Source organism: Brienomyrus brachyistius, chromosome 11 (assembly GCF_023856365.1).
Source record: "Brienomyrus brachyistius isolate T26 chromosome 11, BBRACH_0.4, whole genome shotgun sequence".
Taxonomy (NCBI): domain Eukaryota; kingdom Metazoa; phylum Chordata; class Actinopteri; order Osteoglossiformes; family Mormyridae; genus Brienomyrus; species Brienomyrus brachyistius.
In genome coordinates, this window is record NC_064543.1 from 27552192 (window position 1) to 27570906 (window position 18715).

The 18715-nt window shown below is 43.8% G+C and overlaps 1 protein-coding gene across 5 annotated transcripts in view; it reads left to right on the forward strand.

Annotated features, from left to right (window-relative positions):
* Positions 1-1928: 1928 nt before the first annotated feature.
* Positions 1929-18715, forward strand: part of LOC125751586 (dual specificity protein phosphatase MPK-4-like) — a 44745-nt gene continuing 27958 nt past the window's right edge. For 3 of the 5 annotated variants that reach the window (XM_049030598.1, XM_049030599.1, XM_049030594.1), the window contains exon 1: positions 13906-14036. The gene's annotated coding sequence lies outside the window, so the exon portion shown is untranslated. Of the gene's footprint in view, positions 2069-13663; positions 13804-13905; positions 14037-18715 lie in introns of those variants that run through there. The other 2 variants (XM_049030597.1, XM_049030596.1) reach the window with 2 other exon arrangements.

Consider the following 18715-nt stretch of genomic DNA (forward strand, 5'->3'; position numbering starts at 1 on the left):
CTGGCCACGCCCCCTACACTCCGGTCCGGCCCCTGGCTTTTCCTGAATTCTGATTTCTTTACATAAACATTGACTTCATTGATATTGTTATTGATTTATCGACAGACCATCATACGTTTTAGACGTTATAATAACAACACTCTATTGATCCCCAAAGAGAGAAATTCTCTCCTTGCCTGCCCCCTCTTACTGTCCATGATACACAAGCACATATGTAGAAAAACGTCAGCTTGGAAGCCAAGGCTGGACTTAACCTACTCCTTAGGGTTCAACTGGAAACTGCCCCATGGCCGAGCGGTCTAAAGCCTCCCACGCAGCGTGAATGGCCTTTCAAAGTAAGGTGTGTTCTGTTCTCCGAAGTAAGGCGTGGGTTCGAATCCAACTTCCGACAAAAGTTCTTCAATCGCTACGGCAGAATTCCAGCAACTGCTTGGCTTTAATTGCTTTGTTTTATTTTTGCGTTTCAGGCAAAACTACATAACACTTAAAGACACTTCCGGCATGTAAATGGAGAACGAAATTATAGTTATACCGAATCTCCTACACACAATACCAAGGTTACCAACTTTGCTCAGCTGACCGGAGTGAGACGTTCAATTCCCGTAAGATTTCTTTGCGCCAGCCTGAGAGTCTGACAAACACGTCACACCAGATGCATGAGAGATGGAAACCTGGGATATTCAGTCGAATCAGATCAAATATGATGCTAAGTTAGTACTAAGTTAAAATATGTTCCGAACTTGTAACATGCACCCATGATTTGGAACAGTCAGCTGTCTCTGGCCACGCCCCCTACACTCCGGTCCGGCCCCTGGCTTTTCCTGAATTCTGATTTCTTTACATAAACATTGACTTCATTGATATTGTTATTGATTTATCGACAGACCATCATACGTTTTAGACGTTATAATAACAACACTCTATTGATCCCCAAAGAGAGAAATTCTCTCCTTGCCTGCCCCCTCTTACTGTCCATGATACACAAGCACATATGTAGAAAAACGTCAGCTTGGAAGCCAAGGCTGGACTTAACCTACTCCTTAGGGTTCAACTGGAAACTGCCCCATGGCCGAGCGGTCTAAAGCCTCCCACGCAGCGTGAATGGCCTTTCAAAGTAAGGTGTGTTCTGTTCTCCGAAGTAAGGCGTGGGTTCGAATCCAACTTCCGACAAAAGTTCTTCAATCGCTACGGCAGAATTTCAGCAACTGCTTGGCTTTAATTGCTTTGTTTTATTTTTGCGTTTCAGGCAAAACTACATAACACTTAAAGACACTTCCGGCATGTAAATGGAGAACGAAATTATAGTTATACCGAATCTCCTACACACAATACCAAGGTTACCAACTTTGCTCAGCTGACCGGAGTGAGACGTTCAATTCCCATAAGATTTCTTTGCGCCAGCCTGAGAGTCTGACAAACACGTCACACCAGATGCATGAGAGATGGAAACCTGGGATATTCAGTCGAATCAGATCAAATATGATGCTAAGTTAGTACTAAGTTAAAATATGTTCCGAACTTGTAACATGCACCCATGATTTGGAACAGTCAGCTGTCTCTGGCCACGCCCCCTACACTCCGGTCCGGCCCCTGGCTTTTCCTGAATTCTGATTTCTTTACATAAACATTGACTTCATTGATATTGTTATTGATTTATCGACAGACCATCATACGTTTTAGACGTTTGTTGTAATCTAAATCTGTAATGTATGTATGGGTCAATGTTGTCACCTAGTGGGAAAACTGTATAGTTTTTGTACAGCAAATGTTAACAGAGTTTCCGGTCAGGTGTCTAGATTATTTTCAATAAGTTTTGGTTACGATGCTAGAAGGCACATGTTATGTAGCTCCTGCCATCCGTTTGTGTAAGTGTACAAATGCGTGCATATAAAGTGTTCTTAAACACGTTTCGTGGTCAGGTGCTTATTTATTAAGTAAAGTTACCACATATTTTGGCGACGAGGTGAATTTTTTTTTCGCGCGGAGGGAGTGCTGGCAAGATGACTACTTTCGGGACTGTGGGTGAATTCGTGGAGGGAACCGAGGATTGGACAGAGTACGAAGAAAGGTTAGGACACTTTTTCTCTGCAAATGGAATTTCTGATGGAGACAGAAAGCGCTCCATTCTCTTGAGTGTGTGCGGTGCTAAAACTTACAAGCTAATACGGAATTTAGCCACGCCGCGGAAACCGGGAGAGATTCCTTACGACGACCTCGTCCAACTCGTGGCGAATCACCACAATCCGAAACCATCTGTGATAGTCCAGCGTTTCAAGTTCCACAGTCACTTCAGGAAGCAAGGTCAGTCTGTGGCTAACTTCGTGGCGGAGCTAAGGCAGTTGTCGGAGCACTGTGATTTCGGAGCAGTGTTGGATGACATGCTTCGGGACAGACTTGTTTGCGGTATTAATAATGAGGCTATTCAAAGACGGTTGCTGGGAGAGACACCGCCATTAACCTTCAAGAAGGCTTTTGATATTTCTCAGGGTATTGAAATGGCTGACAGTAATGCAAAAGACATTCAGAGGGGACATGCGGTTTCACAGGCAGCAACGGTGCATCAGGTCCGGAAAGAGACTGGTAAACAGCCTAAAATCGTTGAATGTTTTCGCTGTGGGGGGAAGCATTATGCAAACGAGTGCAAATTCAAGGAGAGTGTTTGTCATTCCTGCAAAAAAGTTGGACATTTAGCTAAACAATGTAAGACTTCTAAGTTTAAACGCAACCCTGGACAGAAAAGTGCAAAACAGTTTAGGGCAGCAACGAATCATTTGGAGAATCAAGCTGAGGAATCGGCATGTGCCTACAATATGTATGGAATACGAAGTGGTGATTTTCCTCCTGTACCTTATTACGCCACTTTGGACGTAAACGGACAAGACATTACTTTCGAGATTGATTCAGGGGCTTCTACATCAGTCATTAGTGAAGATACCTACAAAAGCACTTGGAGGTCAGACCCTCCCACACTTAGACCTACAAATTTGAACCTCAGGACATATACAGGGCAATCCATTCCACATCTGGGGGAGTTGCACGTACACATGTGTACTGGAGGTCAGAGAGCTGCTGTTAGATTGGTGGTAGCTAAAGGTAGCGGTCCTAGCCTTTTGGGACGTGATGTGCTTAGAAAACTTCAGTTAAATTGGCAAGAAATTAAATTTGTACGCACTGTAGAGGACATTCTGCAGAAATACTCTGATGTTTTTCGAGATGAGCTGGGTACTTTAAAAGGGGTGACAGTAAAATTGCATGTTGACCCAAATGCCACCCCACGATTTTTCAAACCAAGGTCAGTGCCCTATGCAATGAAAAGCAAAGTGGAAGAAGAGCTAGAGAGGTTGCAGAGACTGGGCATTATAGAAACGGTACAATTTTCCAAGTGGGCAGCACCTATTGTTCCAGTTTTAAAACCAGACAAAACTGTGAGAATATGTGGGGATTATAAACTCACTGTAAATCAAGTCTCAACCTTGGATGAATACCCACTGCCAAGAGTGGAAGACCTGTTTGCTACCCTGGCTGGAGGTAAATTTTTCACAAAACTGGACATGAGTCAGGCTTATCAACAGCTGATGCTAGAGGATGAATCTAAGGAATATGTAACCATTAACACTCACAAAGGGTTATTTAAATACAACCGCCTGGTTTTTGGTGTTGCATCCAGTCCAGCGATTTTTCAAAGAACTATGGACATAGTGTTGCAAGGCATTCAGCAAGTGGCTGTATATCTGGATGATATATTGATCACAGGAGCCACTGAGGGAGAACATTTAGCAAACTTGGAAAAGGTTTTAGAAAGACTTTTAAGAGCTGGGTTAAGGCTGAAGCGGGATAAGTGTGTATTCCTGGCACCAAGCGTGACTTACTTGGGTCATGAAATTACATCGGAAGGACTTAAGCCAGTGGAAGGAAAAGTCAGGGCTATAAAAGATGCTCCAAGCCCTAAAGGCATCACTGAACTTAGATCATTTTTAGGAATGGTAAATTACTATGGTAAGTTTCTACCTGACCTTTCAACTGTGATGTCCCCTTTGTACAAGCTACTGAGGGGTGACACTGCATGGCATTGGAAAAAGGAGCAAGAGCAGGCTTTCAAGGCTGTGAAAGAGCTGTTACACTCAGACAGACTGTTGGTCCATTTCGATCCTGACAAAGAGATCATATTGTCCTGTGACGCATCCCCGTATGGAGTAGGGGCAGTCCTTGCTCACAAAATGGACGATAGGTCAGAAAGGCCTATTGCATTTGCTTCGCGTACTTTGAGTACAGCAGAAAAGGGATACTCACAATTGGACAAGGAAGGTCTGGCTGTGGTTTTTGCTGTGAAGCGTTTTCATCAGTATCTCTATGGTCGGACATTCACAGTTTTCACTGACCACAAACCTCTGTTAAGTCTGTTGGGAGAGAAGAAAGGCATTTCACCACAGGCCTCGCCTAGAGTACAGTGATGGGCACTCACATTGTCAGCTTATCAGTACAAACTGGTGTACAGAATGGGTGTGGATAATGCAAATGCTGATGCCCTGAGTCGGTTGCCGTTACCTGAACTTGCGGCTGTTGCACCTGTACCTCCAGAAACTGTGTTTTCATTGGAATGGTTAGCTGACATACCACTGCAGGCTAAACAAATTAGTCAATGGACTGAGCGGGACCCGTTGTTGTCGAAAGTTAAGATGTATCTGTTGCATGGATGGCCAAGTATTTTGGAGGGGGAGGAGATGAGACATTATGCAAAACGGAAGCTAGAATTAAGCCTGCAAGGAGGCTGCATTTTTTGGGGTGCAAGAGTTGTTGTACCACCCCCTGGCCGTTCACAGATCATAGAGGAAGTACATGAGGCACACCCAGGGGTGTCACGAATGAAAAGTTTAGCGAGATCCTATGTATGGTGGCCAAAAATGGATCAGGATTTGGAGAACAAAGTGAAGTCTGATAGACAATGCCAGCTGAATCAGAACTCCCCTGCACCTGCACTTTTACATCCATGGGAGTGGCCTGCTAGACCTTGGTCTAGGTTGCACTTAGATTTTGCGGGACCATTTTTGGGACAAATGTTTTTGATTATGGTGGATGCACACTCTAAATGGATAGAGGCACACATAATGCACAACATCACGGCAGCTGTAACAATAGAGAAACTACGGCAGATTTTTGCAGTGCATGGATTCCCCGACAAGCTTGTCACAGATAATGGTACCACATTCACAAGTGAACTGTTCCAAGAGTTTATGAAGCAAAATGGAGTTCATCATATCCGTACAGCACCTTTTCATCCTGCCTCAAATGGGTTGGCAGAGCGAGCAGTACAAACAGTGAAAGAAGGTCTGAAAAAGATGACAGGAGGTTCACTGAGTACTCGTCTCTCACGTTTCTTGTTTCAGTATCGTCTCACGCCACAATCCACTACAGCACGCTCACCAGCCGAGATGCTCATGGGACGCAGGCCCAAATCAAGGTTGGATTTGCTGCGCCCTAACATGGAAGCAAGGGTGGAGAGAAAACAAGAAAAGCAAAAGGAGAAATTCAACCAGCAAGCACATGAGAGAGAATTTAAACCAGAGGATAAAGTCTATGTGAGGGATTTCAGTAAAACAAGCAGTCAGAAATGGTTATCAGGGACTGTATTAAAACCAAGTGGTCCGGTCTCATATGTTGTGCAGCTAGCGGATGGACGTGTAGTACGCAGACATGTGGATCACGTGAGGACACAACATGATTACGATGCGCGTACTGAAAATCTCTGTGATACAAACTTGCCATCTCTAAGTCATTTCCCAGGAAGTGAAAATGATCCTGAGACGGAGCCAGAGAGAGCTTCGCACACCGAGATGTCTGTGTCCCTTGCAGAAGTGGAGACACCAATTAATGTTGGACCCATACCAGTAGATTCTTCCAAAACCGCTGAACTAATTATAACCGAAGTTTCACCGAGAGTTGTGCGCAGATCACAGCGTCCTCGCAAACCTCCTAATAGATTAAACCTTTAAGAAAGAGGTGCAGTTATAATGCACCTAAGTTCTGGAAGAAGATATAGTTAGTTAATGCAAGAGATTTAACATTGTTAATATGGTTTCTATGTATATAGAGAAAACAAGTAACCTGGAAAATGTGAAGCAGTTGTAAACTTAAAGGGGGAGGGATGTTGTAATCTAAATCTGTAATGTATGTATGGGTCAATGTTGCCACCTAGTGGGAAAACTGTATAGTTTTTGTACAGCAAATGTTAACAGAGTTTCCGGTCAGGTGTCTAGATTATTTTCAATAAGTTTTGGTTACGATGCTAGAAGGCACATGTTATGTAGCTCCTGCCATCCGTTTGTGTAAGTGTACAAATGCGTGCATATAAAGTGTTCTTAAACACGTTTCGTGGTCAGGTGCTTATTTATTAAGTAAAGTTACCACAACGTTATAATAACAACACTCTATTGATCCCCAAAGAGAGAAATTCTCTCCTTGCCTGCCCCCTCTTACTGTCCATGATACACAAGCACATATGTAGAAAACGTCAGCTTGGAAGCCAAGGCTGGACTTAACCTACTCCTTAGGGTTCAACTGGAAACTGCCCCATGGCCGAGCGGTCTAAAGCCTCCCACGCAGCGTAAATGGCCTTTCAAAGTAAGGTGTGTTCTGTTCTCCGAAGTAAGGCGTGGGTTCGAATCCAACTTCCGACAAAAGTTCTTCAATCGCTACGGCAGAATTTCAGCAACTGCTTGGCTTTAATTGCTTTGTTTTATTTTTGCGTTTCAGGCAAAACTACATAACACTTAAAGACACTTCCGGCATGTAAATGGAGAACGAAATTATAGTTATACCGAATCTCCTACACACAATACCAAGGTTACCAACTTTGCTCAGCTGACCGGAGTGAGACGTTCAATTCCCGTAAGATTTCTTTGCGCCAGCCTGAGAGTCTGACAAACACGTCACACCAGATGCATGAGAGATGGAAACCTGGGATATTCAGTCGAATCACATCAAATATGATGCTAAGTTAGTACTAAGTTAAAATATGTTCCGGACTTGTAACATGCACCCATGATTTGGAACAGTCAGCTGTCTCTGGCCACGCCCCCTACACTCCGGTCCGGCCCCTGGCTTTTCCTGAATTCTGATTTCTTTACATAAACATTGACTTCATTGATATTGTTATTGATTTATCGACAGACCATCATACGTTTTAGACGTTATAATAACAACACTCTATTGATCCCCAAAGAGAGAAATTCTCTCCTTGCCTGCCCCCTCTTACTGTCCATGATACACAAGCACATATGTAGAAAAACGTCAGCTTGGAAGCCAAGGCTGGACTTAACCTACTCCTTAGGGTTCAACTGGAAACTGCCCCATGGCCGAGCGGTCTAAAGCCTCCCACGCAGCGTGAATGGCCTTTCAAAGTAAGGTGTGTTCTGTTCTCCGAAGTAAGGCGTGGGTTCGAATCCAACTTCCGACAAAAGTTCTTCAATCGCTACGGCAGAATTTCAGCAACTGCTTGGCTTTAATTGCTTTGTTTTATTTTTGCGTTTCAGGCAAAACTACATAACACTTAAAGACACTTCCGGCATGTAAATGGAGAACGAAATTATAGTTATACCGAATCTCCTACACACAATACCAAGGTTACCAACTTTGCTCAGCTGACCGGAGTGAGACGTTCAATTCCCGTAAGATTTCTTTGCGCCAGCCTGAGAGTCTGACAAACACGTCACACCAGATGCATGAGAGATGGAAACCTGGGATATTCAGTCGAATCACATCAAATATGATGCTAAGTTAGTACTAAGTTAAAATATGTTCCGGACTTGTAACATGCACCCATGATTTGGAACAGTCAGCTGTCTCTGGCCACGCCCCCTACACTCCGGTCCGGCCCCTGGCTTTTCCTGAATTCTGATTTCTTTACATAAACATTGACTTCATTGATATTGTTATTGATTTATCGACAGACCATCATACGTTTTAGACGTTATAATAACAACACTCTATTGATCCCCAAAGAGAGAAATTCTCTCCTTGCCTGCCCCCTCTTACTGTCCATGATACACAAGCACATATGTAGAAAAACGTCAGCTTGGAAGCCAAGGCTGGACTTAACCTACTCCTTAGGGTTCAACTGGAAACTGCCCCATGGCCGAGCGGTCTAAAGCCTCCCACGCAGCGTAAATGGCCTTTCAAAGTAAGGTGTGTTCTGTTCTCCGAAGTAAGGCGTGGGTTCGAATCCAACTTCCGACAAAAGTTCTTCAATCGCTACGGCAGAATTTCAGCAACTGCTTGGCTTTAATTGCTTTGTTTTATTTTTGCGTTTCAGGAAAAACTACATAACACTTAAAGACACTTCCGGCATGTAAATGGAGAACGAAATTATAGTTATACCGAATCTCCTACACACAATACCAAGGTTACCAACTTTGCTCAGCTGACCGGAGTGAGACGTTCAATTCCCGTAAGATTTCTTTGCGCCAGCCTGAGAGTCTGACAAACACGTCACACCAGATGCATGAGAGATGGAAACCTGGGATATTCAGTCGAATCACATCAAATATGATGCTAAGTTAGTACTAAGTTAAAATATGTTCCGGACTTGTAACATGCACCCATGATTTGGAACAGTCAGCTGTCTCTGGCCACGCCCCCTACACTCCGGTCCGGCCCCTGGCTTTTCCTGAATTCTGATTTCTTTACATAAACATTGACTTCATTGATATTGTTATTGATTTATCGACAGACCATCATACGTTTTAGACGTTATAATAACAACACTCTATTGATCCCCAAAGAGAGAAATTCTCTCCTTGCCTGCCCCCTCTTACTGTCCATGATACACAAGCACATATGTAGAAAAACGTCAGCTTGGAAGCCAAGGCTGGACTTAACCTACTCCTTAGGGTTCAACTGGAAACTGCCCCATGGCCGAGCGGTCTAAAGCCTCCCACGCAGCGTGAATGGCCTTTCAAAGTAAGGTGTGTTCTGTTCTCCGAAGTAAGGCGTGGGTTCGAATCCAACTTCCGACAAAAGTTCTTCAATCGCTACGGCAGAATTTCAGCAACTGCTTGGCTTTAATTGCTTTGTTTTATTTTTGCGTTTCAGGCAAAACTACATAACACTTAAAGACACTTCCGGCATGTAAATGGAGAACGAAATTATAGTTATACCGAATCTCCTACACACAATACCAAGGTTACCAACTTTGCTCAGCTGACCGGAGTGAGACGTTCAATTCCCGTAAGATTTCTTTGCGCCAGCCTGAGAGTCTGACAAACACGTCACACCAGATGCATGAGAGATGGAAACCTGGGATATTCAGTCGAATCACATCAAATATGATGCTAAGTTAGTACTAAGTTAAAATATGTTCCGGACTTGTAACATGCACCCATGATTTGGAACAGTCAGCTGTCTCTGGCCACGCCCCCTACACTCCGGTCCGGCCCCTGGCTTTTCCTGAATTCTGATTTCTTTACATAAACATTGACTTCATTGATATTGTTATTGATTTATCGACAGACCATCATACGTTTTAGACGTTATAATAACAACACTCTATTGATCCCCAAAGAGAGAAATTCTCTCCTTGCCTGCCCCCTCTTACTGTCCATGATACACAAGCACATATGTAGAAAAACGTCAGCTTGGAAGCCAAGGCTGGACTTAACCTACTCCTTAGGGTTCAACTGGAAACTGCCCCATGGCCGAGCGGTCTAAAGCCTCCCACGCAGCGTGAATGGCCTTTCAAAGTAAGGTGTGTTCTGTTCTCCGAAGTAAGGCGTGGGTTCGAATCCAACTTCCGACAAAAGTTCTTCAATCGCTACGGCAGAATTCCAGCAACTGCTTGGCTTTAATTGCTTTGTTTTATTTTTGCGTTTCAGGCAAAACTACATAACACTTAAAGACACTTCCGGCATGTAAATGGAGAACGAAATTATAGTTATACCGAATCTCCTACACACAATACCAAGGTTACCAACTTTGGTCAGCTGGCCGGAGTGAGACGTTCAATTCCCGTAAGATTTCTTTGCGCCAGCCTGAGAGTCTGACAAACACGTCACACCAGATGCATGAGAGATGGAAACCTGGGATATTCAGTCGAATCACATCAAATATGATGCTAAGTTAGTACTAAGTTAAAATATGTTCCGGACTTGTAACATGCACCCATGATTTGGAACAGTCAGCTGTCTCTGGCCACGCCCCCTACACTCCGGTCCGGCCCCTGGCTTTTCCTGAATTCTGATTTCTTTACATAAACATTGACTTCATTGATATTGTTATTGATTTATCGACAGACCATCATACGTTTTAGACGTTATAATAACAACACTCTATTGATCCCCAAAGAGAGAATTTCTCTCCTTGCCTGCCCCCTCTTACTGTCCATGATACACAAGCACATATGTAGAAAAACGTCAGCTTGGAAGCCAAGGGTGGACTTAACCTACTCCTTAGGGTTCAACCGGAAACTGCCCCATGGCCGAGCGGTCTAAAGCCTCCCACGCAGCGTAAATGGCCTTTCAAAGTAAGGTGTGTTCTGTTCTCCGAAGTAAGGCGTGGGTTCGAATCCAACTTCCGACAAAAGTTCTTCAATCGCTACGGCAGAATTTCAGCAACTGCTTGGCTTTAATTGCTTTGTTTTATTTTTGCGTTTCAGGCAAAACTACATAACACTTAAAGACACTTCCGGCATGTAAATGGAGAACGAAATTATAGTTATACCGAATCTCCTACACACAATACCAAGGTTACCAACTTTGCTCAGCTGACCGGAGTGAGACGTTCAATTCCCGTAAGATTTCTTTGCGCCAGCCTGAGAGTCTGACAAACACGTCACACCAGATGCATGAGAGATGGAAACCTGGGATATTCAGTCGAATCACATCAAATATGATGCTAAGTTAGTACTAAGTTAAAATATGTTCCGGACTTGTAACATGCACCCATGATTTGGAACAGTCAGCTGTCTCTGGCCACGCCCCCTACACTCCGGTCCGGCCCCTGGCTTTTCCTGAATTCTGATTTCTTTACATAAACATTGACTTCATTGATATTGTTATTGATTTATCGACAGACCATCATACGTTTTAGACGTTATAATAACAACACTCTATTGATCCCCAAAGAGAGAAATTCTCTCCTTGCCTGCCCCCTCTTACTGTCCATGATACACAAGCACATATGTAGAAAAACGTCAGCTTGGAAGCCAAGGGTGGACTTAACCTACTCCTTAGGGTTCAACTGGAAACTGCCCCATGGCCGAGCGGTCTAAAGCCTCCCACGCAGCGTAAATGGCCTTTCAAAGTAAGGTGTGTTCTGTTCTCCGAAGTAAGGCGTGGGTTCGAATCCAACTTCCGACAAAAGTTCTTCAATCGCTACGGCAGAATTTCAGCAACTGCTTGGCTTTAATTGCTTTGTTTTATTTTTGCGTTTCAGGCAAAACTACATAACACTTAAAGACACTTCCGGCATGTAAATGGAGAACAAATTATAGTTATACCGAATCTCCTACACACAATACCAAGGTTACCAACTTTGCTCAGCTGACCGGAGTGAGACGTTCAATTCCCGTAAGATTTCTTTGCGCCAGCCTGAGAGTCTGACAAACACGTCACACCAGATGCATGAGAGATGGAAACCTGGGATATTCAGTCGAATCAGATCAAATATGATGCTAAGTTAGTACTAAGTTAAAATATGTTCCGGACTTGTAACATGCACCCATGATTTGGAACAGTCAGCTGTCTCTGGCCACGCCCCCTACACTCCGGTCCGGCCCCTGGCTTTTCCTGAATTCTGATTTCTTTACATAAACATTGACTTCATTGATATTGTTATTGATTTATCGACAGACCATCATACGTTTTAGACGTTATAATAACAACACTCTATTGATCCCCAAAGAGAGAAATTCTCTCCTTGCCTGCCCCCTCTTACTGTCCATGATACACAAGCACATATGTAGAAAAACGTCAGCTTGGAAGCCAAGGCTGGACTTAACCTACTCCTTAGGGTTCAACTGGAAACTGCCCCATGGCCGAGCGGTCTAAAGCCTCCCACGCAGCGTAAATGGCCTTTCAAAGTAAGGTGTGTTCTGTTCTCCGAAGTAAGGCGTGGGTTCGAATCCAACTTCCGACAAAAGTTCTTCAATCGCTACGGCAGAATTTCAGCAACTGCTTGGCTTTAATTGCTTTGTTTTATTTTTGCGTTTCAGGCAAAACTACATAACACTTAAAGACACTTCCGGCATGTAAATGGAGAACGAAATTATAGTTATACCGAATCTCCTACACACAATACCAAGGTTACCAACTTTGCTCAGCTGACCGGAGTGAGACGTTCAATTCCCGTAAGATTTCTTTGCGCCAGCCTGAGAGTCTGACAAACACGTCACACCAGATGCATGAGAGATGGAAACCTGGGATATTCAGTCGAATCACATCAAATATGATGCTAAGTTAGTACTAAGTTAAAATATGTTCCGGACTTGTAACATGCACCCATGATTTGGAACAGTCAGCTGTCTCTGGCCACGCCCCCTACACTCCGGTCCGGCCCCTGGCTTTTCCTGAATTCTGATTTCTTTACATAAACATTGACTTCATTGATATTGTTATTGATTTATCGACAGACCATCATACGTTTTAGACGTTATAATAACAACACTCTATTGATCCCCAAAGAGAGAAATTCTCTCCTTGCCTGCCCCCTCTTACTGTCCATGATACACAAGCACATATGTAGAAAAACGTCAGCTTGGAAGCCAAGGCTGGACTTAACCTACTCCTTAGGGTTCAACTGGAAACTGCCCCATGGCCGAGCGGTCTAAAGCCTCCCACGCAGCGTGAATGGCCTTTCAAAGTAAGGTGTGTTCTGTTCTCCGAAGTAAGGCGTGGGTTCGAATCCAACTTCCGACAAAAGTTCTTCAATCGCTACGGCAGAATTTCAGCAACTGCTTGGCTTTAATTGCTTTGTTTTATTTTTGCGTTTCAGGCAAAACTACATAACACTTAAAGACACTTCCGGCATGTAAATGGAGAACGAAATTATAGTTATACCGAATCTCCTACACACAATACCAAGGTTACCAACTTTGCTCAGCTGACCGGAGTGAGACGTTCAATTCCCGTAAGATTTCTTTGCGCCAGCCTGAGAGTCTGACAAACACGTCACACCAGATGCATGAGAGATGGAAACCTGGGATATTCAGTCGAATCAGATCAAATATGATGCTAAGTTAGTACTAAGTTAAAATATGTTCCGAACTTGTAACATGCACCCATGATTTGGAACAGTCAGCTGTCTCTGGCCACGCCCCCTACACTCCGGTCCGGCCCCTGGCTTTTCCTGAATTCTGATTTCTTTACATAAACATTGACTTCATTGATATTGTTATTGATTTATCGACAGACCATCATACGTTTTAGACGTTTGTTGTAATCTAAATCTGTAATGTATGTATGGGTCAATGTTGTCACCTAGTGGGAAAACTGTATAGTTTTTGTACAGCAAATGTTAACAGAGTTTCCGGTCAGGTGTCTAGATTATTTTCAATAAGTTTTGGTTACGATGCTAGAAGGCACATGTTATGTAGCTCCTGCCATCCGTTTGTGTAAGTGTACAAATGCGTGCATATAAAGTGTTCTTAAACACGTTTCGTGGTCAGGTGCTTATTTATTAAGTAAAGTTACCACATATTTTGGCGACGAGGTGAATTTTTTTTTCGCGCGGAGGGAGTGCTGGCAAGATGACTACTTTCGGGACTGTGGGTGAATTCGTGGAGGGAACCGAGGATTGGACAGAGTACGAAGAAAGGTTAGGACACTTTTTCTCTGCAAATGGAATTTCTGATGGAGACAGAAAGCGCTCCATTCTCTTGAGTGTGTGCGGTGCTAAAACTTACAAGCTAATACGGAATTTAGCCACGCCGCGGAAACCGGGAGAGATTCCTTACGACGACCTCGTCCAACTCGTGGCGAATCACCACAATCCGAAACCATCTGTGATAGTCCAGCGTTTCAAGTTCCACAGTCACTTCAGGAAGCAAGGTCAGTCTGTGGCTAACTTCGTGGCGGAGCTAAGGCAGTTGTCGGAGCACTGTGATTTCGGAGCAGTGTTGGATGACATGCTTCGGGACAGACTTGTTTGCGGTATTAATAATGAGGCTATTCAAAGACGGTTGCTGGGAGAGACACCGCCATTAACCTTCAAGAAGGCTTTTGATATTTCTCAGGGTATTGAAATGGCTGACAGTAATGCAAAAGACATTCAGAGGGGACATGCGGTTTCACAGGCAGCAACGGTGCATCAGGTCCGGAAAGAGACTGGTAAACAGCCTAAAATCGTTGAATGTTTTCGCTGTGGGGGGAAGCATTATGCAAACGAGTGCAAATTCAAGGAGAGTGTTTGTCATTCCTGCAAAAAAGTTGGACATTTAGCTAAACAATGTAAGACTTCTAAGTTTAAACGCAACCCTGGACAGAAAAGTGCAAAACAGTTTAGGGCAGCAACGAATCATTTGGAGAATCAAGCTGAGGAATCGGCATGTGCCTACAATATGTATGGAATACGAAGTGGTGATTTTCCTCCTGTACCTTATTACGCCACTTTGGACGTAAACGGACAAGACATTACTTTCGAGATTGATTCAGGGGCTTCTACATCAGTCATTAGTGAAGATACCTACAAAAGCACTTGGAGGTCAGACCCTCCCACACTTAGACCTACAAATTTGAACCTCAGGACATATACAGGGCAATCCATTCCACATCTGGGGGAGTTGCACGTACACATGTGTACTGGAGGTCAGAGAGCTGCTGTTAGATTGGTGGTAGCTAAAGGTAGCGGTCCTAGCCTTTTGGGACGTGATGTGCTTAGAAAACTTCAGTTAAATTGGCAAGAAATTAAATTTGTACGCACTGTAGAGGACATTCTGCAGAAATACTCTGATGTTTTTCGAGATGAGCTGGGTACTTTAAAAGGGGTGACAGTAAAATTGCATGTTGACCCAAATGCCACCCCACGATTTTTCAAACCAAGGTCAGTGCCCTATGCAATGAAAAGCAAAGTGGAAGAAGAGCTAGAGAGGTTGCAGAGACTGGGCATTATAGAAACGGTACAATTTTCCAAGTGGGCAGCACCTATTGTTCCAGTTTTAAAACCAGACAAAACTGTGAGAATATGTGGGGATTATAAACTCACTGTAAATCAAGTCTCAACCTTGGATGAATACCCACTGCCAAGAGTGGAAGACCTGTTTGCTACCCTGGCTGGAGGTAAATTTTTCACAAAACTGGACATGAGTCAGGCTTATCAACAGCTGATGCTAGAGGATGAATCTAAGGAATATGTAACCATTAACACTCACAAAGGGTTATTTAAATACAACCGCCTGGTTTTTGGTGTTGCATCCAGTCCAGCGATTTTTCAAAGAACTATGGACATAGTGTTGCAAGGCATTCAGCAAGTGGCTGTATATCTGGATGATATATTGATCACAGGAGCCACTGAGGGAGAACATTTAGCAAACTTGGAAAAGGTTTTAGAAAGACTTTTAAGAGCTGGGTTAAGGCTGAAGCGGGATAAGTGTGTATTCCTGGCACCAAGCGTGACTTACTTGGGTCATGAAATTACATCGGAAGGACTTAAGCCAGTGGAAGGAAAAGTCAGGGCTATAAAAGATGCTCCAAGCTCTAAAGGCATCACTGAACTTAGATCATTTTTAGGAATGGTAAATTACTATGGTAAGTTTCTACCTGACCTTTCAACTGTGATGTCCCCTTTGTACAAGCTACTGAGGGGTGACACTGCATGGCATTGGAAAAAGGAGCAAGAGCAGGCTTTCAAGGCTGTGAAAGAGCTGTTACACTCAGACAGACTGTTGGTCCATTTCGATCCTGACAAAGAGATCATATTGTCCTGTGACGCATCCCCGTATGGAGTAGGGGCAGTCCTTGCTCACAAAATGGACGATAGGTCAGAAAGGCCTATTGCATTTGCTTCGCGTACTTTGAGTACAGCAGAAAAGGGATACTCACAATTGGACAAGGAAGGTCTGGCTGTGGTTTTTGCTGTGAAGCGTTTTCATCAGTATCTCTATGGTCGGACATTCACAGTTTTCACTGACCACAAACCTCTGTTAAGTCTGTTGGGAGAGAAGAAAGGCATTTCACCACAGGCCTCGCCTAGAGTACAGTGATGGGCACTCACATTGTCAGCTTATCAGTACAAACTGGTGTACAGAATGGGTGTGGATAATGCAAATGCTGATGCCCTGAGTCGGTTGCCGTTACCTGAACTTGCGGCTGTTGCACCTGTACCTCCAGAAACTGTGTTTTCATTGGAATGGTTAGCTGACATACCACTGCAGGCTAAACAAATTAGTCAATGGACTGAGCGGGACCCGTTGTTGTCGAAAGTTAAGATGTATCTGTTGCATGGATGGCCAAGTATTTTGGAGGGGGAGGAGATGAGACATTATGCAAAACGGAAGCTAGAATTAAGCCTGCAAGGAGGCTGCATTTTTTGGGGTGCAAGAGTTGTTGTACCACCCCCTGGCCGTTCACAGATCATAGAGGAAGTACATGAGGCACACCCAGGGGTGTCACGAATGAAAAGTTTAGCGAGATCCTATGTATGGTGGCCAAAAATGGATCAGGATTTGGAGAACAAAGTGAAGTCTGATAGACAATGCCAGCTGAATCAGAACTCCCCTGCACCTGCACTTTTACATCCATGGGAGTGGCCTGCTAGACCTTGGTCTAGGTTGCACTTAGATTTTGCGGGACCATTTTTGGGACAAATGTTTTTGATTATGGTGGATGCACACTCTAAATGGATAGAGGCACACATAATGCACAACATCACGGCAGCTGTAACAATAGAGAAACTACGGCAGATTTTTGCAGTGCATGGATTCCCCGACAAGCTTGTCACAGATAATGGTACCACATTCACAAGTGAACTGTTCCAAGAGTTTATGAAGCAAAATGGAGTTCATCATATCCGTACAGCACCTTTTCATCCTGCCTCAAATGGGTTGGCAGAGCGAGCAGTACAAACAGTGAAAGAAGGTCTGAAAAAGATGACAGGAGGTTCACTGAGTACTCGTCTCTCACGTTTCTTGTTTCAGTATCGTCTCACGCCACAATCCACTACAGCACGCTCACCAGCCGAGATGCTCATGGGACGCAGGCCCAAATCAAGGTTGGATTTGCTGCGCCCTAACATGGAAGCAAGGGTGGAGAGAAAACAAGAAAAGCAAAAGGAGAAATTCAACCAGCAAGCACATGAGAGAGAATTTAAACCAGAGGATAAAGTCTATGTGAGGGATTTCAGTAAAACAAGCAGTCAGAAATGGTTATCAGGGACTGTATTAAAACCAAGTGGTCCGGTCTCATATGTTGTGCAGCTAGCGGATGGACGTGTAGTACGCAGACATGTGGATCACGTGAGGACACAACATGATTACGATGCGCGTACTGAAAATCTCTGTGATACAAACTTGCCATCTCTAAGTCATTTCCCAGGAAGTGAAAATGATCCTGAGACGGAGCCAGAGAGAGCTTCGCACACCGAGATGTCTGTGTCCCTTGCAGAAGTGGAGACACCAATTAATGTTGGACCCATACCAGTAGATTCTTCCAAAACCGCTGAACTAATTATAACCGAAGTTTCACCGAGAGTTGTGCGCAGATCACAGCGTCCTCGCAAACCTCCTAATAGATTAAACCTTTAAGAAAGAGGTGCAGTTATAATGCACCTAAGTTCTGGAAGAAGATATAGTTAGTTAATGCAAGAGATTTAACATTGTTAATATGGTTTCTATGTATATAGAGAAAACAAGTAACCTGGAAAATGTGAAGCAGTTGTAAACTTAAAGGGGGAGGGATGTTGTAATCTAAATCTGTAATGTATGTATGGGTCAATGTTGCCACCTAGTGGGAAAACTGTATAGTTTTTGTACAGCAAATGTTAACAGAGTTTCCGGTCAGGTGTCTAGATTATTTTCAATAAGTTTTGGTTACGATGCTAGAAGGCACATGTTATGTAGCTCCTGCCATCCGTTTGTGTAAGTGTACAAATGCGTGCATATAAAGTGTTCTTAAACACGTTTCGTGGTCAGGTGCTTATTTATTAAGTAAAGTTACCACAACGTTATAATAACAACACTCTATTGATCCCCAAAGAGAGAAATTCTCTCCTTGCCTGCCCCCTCTTACTGTCCATGATACACAAGCACATATGTAGAAAACGTCAGCTTGGAAGCCAAGGCTGGACTTAACCTACTCCTTAGGGTTCAACTGGAAACTGCCCCATGGCCGAGCGGTCTAAAGCCTCCCACGCAGCGTAAATGGCCTTTCAAAGTAAGGTGTGTTCTGTTCTCCGAAGTAAGGCGTGGGTTCGAATCCAACTTCCGACAAAAGTTCTTCAATCGCTACGGCAGAATTTCAGCAACTGCTTGGCTTTAATTGCTTTGTTTTATTTTTGCGTTTCAGGCAAAACTACATAACACTTAAAGACACTTCCGGCATGTAAATGGAGAACGAAATTATAGTTATACCGAATCTCCTACACACAATACCAAGGTTACCAACTTTGCTCAGCTGACCGGAGTGAGACGTTCAATTCCCGTAAGATTTCTTTGCGCCAGCCTGAGAGTCTGACAAACACGTCACACCAGATGCATGAGAGATGGAAACCTGGGATATTCAGTCGAATCACATCA